Source organism: Sinocyclocheilus anshuiensis, unplaced genomic scaffold, assembly GCF_001515605.1.
Source record: "Sinocyclocheilus anshuiensis isolate Anshui unplaced genomic scaffold, SAMN03320099.WGS_v1.1 scaffold1460, whole genome shotgun sequence".
In the NCBI taxonomy this organism is placed as follows: domain Eukaryota; kingdom Metazoa; phylum Chordata; class Actinopteri; order Cypriniformes; family Cyprinidae; genus Sinocyclocheilus; species Sinocyclocheilus anshuiensis.
In genome coordinates this window covers 242,418-251,415 of record NW_015542407.1, presented here as the reverse complement: position 1 = coordinate 251,415, position 8,998 = coordinate 242,418, and positions in this window count along the sequence as shown.

Here is an 8,998-nt window from a genome sequence, read left to right as displayed (position 1 = left end):
CAAAATTAATACTGCTGTACGGTTAATTAATAATAATCTTATTGCTAAAATGTCAAGTTTTCTTGGACTAAAACTAGACTAAAATGTTGAGACTTTTAGTCGACTAAAACTTGACTAAAACTAAATAGGATAAGGTTGACTAAATATGATAAAAACTAACAAGGACATTTTAGCCCGGGACTAAGACTAAAATTAAAATATATTTTCTTCTGCAAACACACCACACAGGCAAACATTTTTGTGGCTCATTCTCAACTCATTCTGACTGTGACGGATTCAGAAAAACATAAAAGACTTTTATTATGAAGTCAGAAGTGGGTAAATGATTGAAGCAGAACCCCAGAGAGGACGAGGTCATCAGACATCAGCAGGAAACACAATCATGAGTGACAGATTGATGATGAGAAAATTAACAGTAACACCCTCAGGACATATACGACACACCTCACACGCTTAACTCAACCCCATCGACCCACACGAACCAACCAACACACACACGTTTACGTTATTGGATATGCTAGAGGATCAGACTGCGCAGATTCCCTTGAGACAGCTAATAAGAGACCTGAAGGGCAGAGCGGCCGCTCATTTATCACTTTTGGCAGCTCTGTGGTTTGTGCTGAACACAATGATACGCGGGAGCGAGCGGCTCATTCAGCGCCGTGTTTAGCAGCAATTGCAATCAACACTTTAAATGCAACCAAAACTCAAAGTCAATTATCACTTCAGTTGCTCTGTGCAGGTGTGACGCCGTCGGCGATGATGCTAGAATTTGATTCTTACCACTATACTTAGTTCTGGCTACGGTCATGCAGGCTAGCAGAGCAAAACATGCATTTACGGTGAAAAGAACATGAGTTTATCTGAATAAGTTAACATGAAATGATCAAAATGTGCCAATCTACAGATAAAGACATAGCTTGTATATGTGCATTATTATAAATTCATTATACTATCTATATTTATCTATCTAGATCTATAACTACAACTAGCCTATCTATCCTTTTAAAACTTCAAATTTCAATTGTTTTTAAATGACAAACCAGCCATAGATTCTCCATGAAGCATATTTGCTTTTCAAATTTAAAACAACAATTATGACTTTTTTACATTTCTATTAATTTCTTTTAATAGATTTCGATTTCTATTCATTTTACTACATATTAACCTTCCTCACATTCAAAATTCATATTGCAATTCGGCATCCTATTTGCTGCCTCAATTCAATTTCAAGAACTTAAGTGGAATTTAAAATGATTTTAAATGGATGGAACTTAAAATGCTATCCAGAACTCGCAAGCAACCACCTGTCAATGCCCTAGTAATCACACAGTAGAATTACAACTAACAAGCACTTCTCAGTGGTAAGCATGATGAGTTAAAATCACAGGCAAAGGCTAAACACATTCACCTTTAAATCTAATCAAGATTTATTTTAAATGTATGCATTTGAACCTTAATATATATTTAAATGGTTTAAGAGTTTTACAGCAGTACAGCAGCCTTTTAAAAAATGTACTTTCATCAGCAAGACTGATTTCCTGATTAATGCACCAAAAAACTGGAAAATGAAAAGAAAATCTAAGAGGCACAGAGAGATCAATTCTCATGAAGCACGCTATAGAGGTTTGGATCTCTGAAGCAGCTGAGTTGTTGTCATGTTTCATGTCACAGCGGGTCATGTGGGTCAGATTTTCCACTGACTGGTGATGAGGTGACCTGCTCCGTCAAGAATCCCAATTATTATTCAGGGAATAGTGAAAGGAAACACACTAATGAGTGCAGGAGCCACAGACTGTACATGGAGTTTGATCCCACAGACAGCAGACGGACATCAACACACACACACACACAAACCAGCACATTAATCATTCAGCAGCCATCAGGCGACATGTGAAAACACACACACACACACACACACACACCTCAATCAGATAAAAAAAAATTACTGATGGCCTTGTCACTAAAAATATTATTATATATTACTTTTTTTTAATTATTTGAATAAATAATAATAATAATAATATTTAATATTTTAAAAGGAATATATTAAATATAACTTAACATCTACGTATGGCATGCTGTCAAACACCATAGAAAATAACTAACCAGACAAAAATCTTGTTTTTTTAATAATCTTTTATCAAGACATGTCTGATTTTTTTATTTTGCCCTCCCAAAAAAAACTTTATTTGCATACATACAGTACACAATCATGTAAAGCAATATATCAAATCTTAACTACTTGATTGTTTGTATCATCGCAAATAGTGTTGTCACGCCAGGAACCGGGCTGACCGGGTACTCGGTACCACCGGTACTTAAGAAAACCTGGTACCGTAACGTTTTCATTTATTTAGTACCGACTTGGTACCGAAATACCGGGTCTTTTGACAACACTAATCGCAAAATGTAAATATATTATCGCTCTGCTCTAATCTGCAAAATGAAAGAAAATGATAATATATTACAAACATTACGATCATGACTTTCTGTAAAGATGTTTTGAAACAATGCATATTGTCTAAAAGTGCTTGATATTCCTGACCTTGACTGAACTGACGTACACATGAACACCATAATGACTGAATAACAGAATGAACAGAGAATCTGAAGAGAAAGCATTACTTCAGCATTTTCATGATTAAACACTATTTCAATCCATCACTAGAAATCATGCGTGTTTTAACAAAATACAGAATTCACATTTTTTGCATGTAAATTGCATTAAATTGATCAAAAGTGACCGTAAAGACATTTATAATGTTACAGAAGATTCTATCTCTAATAAATGCATTCTACAAATCTAAAAACCCTGAAATACAATAATAAGATTATTAAATGATTGTAATAAGAATTAATAATAATCAAAATGTTTCTTGAGCAGCATATCAGCATATTAGAATGATTTCTGAAGGATTGTGTGACACTGAAGACTGGAGTAATGATGCTGAAAATTCAGCTTTGATCACAGGAATAAATCACATTTTTCTGTTTTTACTGTATTTTTGATTAAATAAATACAGCCTTGATGAGCAGATGAGAGAATTAAAAAAAACGTACAGACCTCAAACCTTTTCAAGGTATATGTATGCAATGAATAGCAAGGTCTGTGCTCCTATCAGCCTGCTATAACGCAGCAATGACCTCAGCAGAGACGTGCTGCTTAATATGAGATAATGAGCCCTGCTGAGACGAACGCTACGCTTAATTACACGTGTTGACTGTACGGGATTGATTTCCCCCTCGTTAAGAGCCGAAGCGCTCTGTGTTTCTTCCTTAGAACAGCTTCGTAGCCATAATTTAGTGTTGAAAACTGAATCGCTGAGATGGAAATTGGCCTTAAAGCGAAAGACTCTTTAATTTCAAACCATTACTGAGCAAATCTTTCCTAAACCCAGCAGTGACACCCGAAATTAAACAAACAGCTGCTAGTACATGCTGGACAAACGAACACGCTGAAGAGAGAGGTGGTGTTGCAATATCGGCCATCCATTGTTTAAAGAGATCAATTATACATGAAAGTCTAAAAGAGCAGCTACAACCGTTCAACCTCTGTCCACTGCAACATTCTCAGGTGTCCTGTTTCTCATATGTTTCTCTGTATTCAAAAGTCACACTTTATGAACTAATTTCTCATTAAATGCATCCAAGAGCAAACCATGTGTAGCTTTTACTCTCACACTAAATAGTGAATTTGAGAAGAAACATCTGAGACAAAGTTGATACTTACACGAATCAAATAAGAACCCATAACTGAGTGTTTGTAATAATATTTTCAGGCAATCATTTCTCATTCTCACTGATGTGCTAAGTAAAAGCTTCAACTACATCAACCGGAAAAATCAACAGATGTCATAAAACTCACTCAGAGTAATTCTCTTTAACTAAAATGTTATTTTATTTTTTATGCTCTTCAGGTTTCTAGTTCAAACATGATAACATCATGTTAAACTGATTTGAAATGGTCACTTTTTGGCTTAGCTCAATGTTCCCATCATGCTTTGCACAAGACTGAATATGCAGAGAGAAAATGTTGAAATAAAGTGTTATTTTATGAATTTTTTAGCAAACGGAGACTTTTAGAAGACATTTTTTAGAAAACAGGGAGACTTGTTAATAGCGGATTTCCATCCAAAGTTGCGAATTTAACTTGCAAAACTGGAATATCGCATAAAACACTTGCGAACAAGCATCGTTTCCACCCAACAAGTCAAAGAGAACAAAATCGTCACTTCCTGATAAACTGGCACTATAAATCAGTAAGAAAAGTAGGAAAATATAATAATTTTCATATATAATAAATTACTTGCGCCTCAGAACGAGCAGACGAAACGCACTGAATGCAGTCATTGCTTTCGGAGGTGGATGCTGCTGTTTGGGAACGCAGTCGTGTAAGACATTTCTGGGAGGCAATTATACAGAAATACTTTGATGACAGACTTTGCTCGTGGATTTCCGAATAACCATAACAACATTTCACTGACAATTAGGCAATATCATCAATATCAATAATAATATTGCCTAATTGTCAGTGAACTACGGCTCTGTGTAGTAAATGCCGCTCCATCTGAAAGCAGGTGATGGAGATTTACTACTAATCACGGAACGGGCTTTACTGACGAGATGCGCATGACAATCGCATGCGATTAATTGCACAGCCCTACTGTGGAATGAGATCGGTCCGCTGGTTAGTCAGGTTTTGCCGTCCCATAGTGCAAAGTCACATTACTTTTTTTGATGCGCTTGGAGGAATTTATGCGCAAAATGCATTCCCATCTCCCATTATTCACATCAACCTTTTTTCGCACAAGTCAAAAACCACCTCAAGCGAGCGTAACAACTTTTTTGCAAATTAAGGGATTTTTATTAGAAATGTGGCATTTCCATCACTCGTTTCTCATGCGATACTTCAAAATGTGCATTAAAATAGGGTTATGGAAACAGCTAATGTAAGACAGCTGCTAGTACATGCTGGACAAACGAACACGCTGAAGAGAGAGGTGGTGTTGCAATATCGGCCATCCATTGTTTAAAGAGATCAATTATACATGAAAGTCTAAAAGAGCAGCTACAACCGTTCAACCTCTGTCCACTGCAACATTCTCAGGTGTCCTGTTTCTCATATGTTTCTCTGTATTCAAAAGTCACACTTTATGAACTAATTTCTCATTAAATGCATCCAAGAGCAAACCATGTGTAGCTTTTACTCTCACACTAAATAGTGAATTTGAGAAGAAACATCTGAGACAAAGTTGATACTTACACGAATCAAATAAGAACCCATAACTGAGTGTTTGTAATAATATTTTCAGGCAATCATTTCTCATTCTCACTGATGTGCTAAGTAAAAGCTTCAACTACATCAACCGGAAAAATCAACAGATGTCATAAAACTCACTCAGAGTAATTCTCTTTAACTAAAATGTTATTTTATTTTTTATGCTCTTCAGGTTTCTAGTTCAAACATGATAACATCATGTTAAACTGATTTGAAATGGTCACTTTTTGGCTTAGCTCAATGTTCCCATCATGCTTTGCACAAGACTGAATATGCAGAGAGAAAATGTTGAAATAAAGTGTTATTTTATGAATTTTTTAGCAAACGGAGACTTTTAGAAGACATTTTTTAGAAAACAGGGAGACTTGTTAATAGCGGATTTCCATCCAAAGTTGCGAATTTAACTTGCAAAACTGGAATATCGCATAAAACACTTGCGAACAAGCATCGTTTCCACCCAACAAGTCAAAGAGAACAAAATCGTCACTTCCTGATAAACTGGCACTATAAATCAGTAAGAAAAGTAGGAAAATATAATAATTTTCATATATAATAAATTACTTGCGCCTCAGAACGAGCAGACGAAACGCACTGAATGCAGTCATTGCTTTCGGAGGTGGATGCTGCTGTTTGGGAACGCAGTCGTGTAAGACATTTCTGGGAGGCAATTATACAGAAATACTTTGATGACAGACTTTGCTCGGGCATTTCCGAATGACCATATAACAACATTTCAGATGCTGTGGAACGAGATCGGTCCGCTGGTTAGTCAGGATTTGCCGTCCCATAGAGCAAAGTCACATTACTTTTTTTGATGCGCTTGGAGGAATTTATGCGCAAAATGCATTCCCATCTCCCATTATTCACATCAACCTTTTTTCGCACAAGTCAAAAACCACCTCAAGCGAGCGTAACAACTTTTTTGCAAATTAAGGGATTTTTATTAGAAATGTGGCATTTCCATCACTCGTTTCTCATGCGATACTTCAAAATGTGCATTAAAATAGGGTTATGGAAACATAGCTATTGTCTAATGTTCTATTATGTTGGCATTTTAACTTTGTTATGTTGGTGGTTTTTGGGTGAGTTACCATTGTGGTGAAGTGTGGAAAAGAGTCTAAGTTGCCATAAAGAAGCAACTCCAGCGGGAGAACTAAGGTTGTGCACAGTGCCATTCTTAAACAGCCAACAACTAACATCTTACATGTAAAGAAAAGTTATATTTTACTTGCTAATATGTTATTATAACACTTTGGCTGAACTTGCATGGACAGTGGTTCTCCATGATGGAAAGATGTTATCTCCACTCAAAATATTGAAATGTAGGAAGAACTGAAACAAACTGAGTAAACTCAACAAAATTAGACGTCCAAATAACATGATTCAATCACATGGAACCACTGTCAATGATTGAATCAAGTTCACCCAGATTTGTTCGTAGTGTAATAAAATAAAAATTTTATGTATTATATACAATTAATGAAAATATGTATAATTTATAATAATAATAAGTAATAAAACTATCTATAAAACAAAAACACACCACAAAATCACTAAAGTTTTAATTAAAATGAATGTGAAATAATCTAAAAATAAAATCTAAATCTAACTGTAAAGAGCAGTCAGTGACTTTCCTGACTGCTCTTTACAGCAGATGAGAGATCTGTGTTACAGAGGCACGTGGGTAAAGAGATCGCCTCACACACCGGCCACTGATTTGAGCTGGACGGCAGATGATTCTTGTGCCCTGTGACCTCTCACCTAAATATGAGTCCAGACCTGTGTTTGGATTGGCCGAGAGCTGGTAACGGGTCAGATGATGTAATATGATCTTGTCGTCTGACACCTCTGAGCCCGGGGCAACCACACAACCCCTCACTCACTATCATTGTCTCATGTGAAAGTGCACTCACTCTACACTTCATGTTCCCTTTAAGCATTCAAAGACTACATACGCAAGCACATGCAAAAAGCATCTTGGTCTTCTGCTGAGTACTAAAGTTCAAGTTTGGTGACCTCTGACCTGTTGGGTTTGAATTTCGTTGCATACTCACGACTGTAGAGTCGCTGACTAAACAACATCAGTGATGCACCATTACAGTAAGTGGCAGTAATAAGAAGGGCTGCAACGGACCGCAATTGATCCAAGATCTGTACAGACCAGTGCCCGGTTGCATGAAAGCCCTTAAGTAATTTGACTTAGGGGTATCCCTGAGGGGAGAAAATCCCTGAGTCAAGAGATTTCTTTAAGAGCATTGCAACAAACTTCTTAACTGTCACCCTTACCTAAGTGTTTTATACTAAGCGTTTCAGGGTAGTTTCTGGCAACATACGGCAATGGGCGCCGCGGTTGCTATAGTTCCTACATATCTCACAATAAACAGAACATAACGAACCAAAAACCTAAACTTTACTACAAGTACAAGTACAACTTTACACGGTTGTGCTAATATATTTGCGTTATGGAGAATACAAACATCACAGAAAACTAAAAAATGTAAACCAAACTGGACAGAGGACGAAAAGGCTATTCTTTTAGAACAGGGGTGTCCAAAGTCCGGCCCATGAATGAATTTCAAACGGCCCGCAGCTTGTCTATTGAAATGTATTATGTGTGTCCCGCCAAGCATAATCTACAAATCATGCAGTTTCACAATGTCAACACAAGGTGACAGCAATAAATGTCGCAGTAAAATGCGAGTGACAACAATTTGATAACTCGTATGTGCTGCCATTTCTTTAGCGCACAAAAATTCATAAGCGCACCAAAAGCGGAACAGTGCTTCTTGTCTGAACTGCGCTGCACGACCATTATTAGCTCCGCCTAAAGACAGTGCAGCCCGAGCTCAGAACAAATGTGTTTTCTCGCTGACTGATCTCGATCACGCGACGACTAAACAGTGCTGTGAGATCCAGTGAAAAGCATTCGAGTTTGAAGCAGAGGTCTCCGATACAAACCAGATATCGCGTGATTTAAACTAGTTTAAAGGCAGATGAAACAGTGCTGACACTCTCAACAACACTGACACGGAGAAACTGTAGAAACACTGTGTTTTATACACAATGCAGTTAGGATACTGTCAATCCACAAATCACCAACAACTGTAACTGTGGTATTGTGGCAGAAATGTAGGATATTCATATAGAATCGAATGAATCAATTACATAAATCTCGCTGTCAAGCACACAGTAGAAGTTATGAAAAAGTATGAAAACGTACTTGTGAGTTCAAGAAAAGAAATAATGAACTAAAACAGAATCCGGAAAAAACGGTGAGTAACATTCAAGCTCGTGCAATTTAACAATTGTTTTATTGTATAAAAGTAGGAGGGCCCACGTCACAAGACCTATCCGAGACAGCGAATGTCTTTTGCTTTCAAAGATGGACTCTTTTGTATTGTGATATAAAGATACATTACGAGTTTACGTAAGGTGCTAATAATAATAATTCCATAATAATAATAATAAACAACATAAAATCAACCATCACGTTTGAGCTTAAAGGGATAGTTCACCCAAAAATGAAAACTCTGTCATTAATTACTCACCCTCATGTCGTTTCAAACCCGTAAGACCTTCGTTCATCTTCGGAACACAAATTAAGATATTTTTGATGGAATCTGACAGCTCTCTGACCCTGCATAGACAGCAACGCAACTGATATGTTCCCAGGTTCAGAAACGTAGCAAGGAGATCTGTAAAATAATCCATGTGACA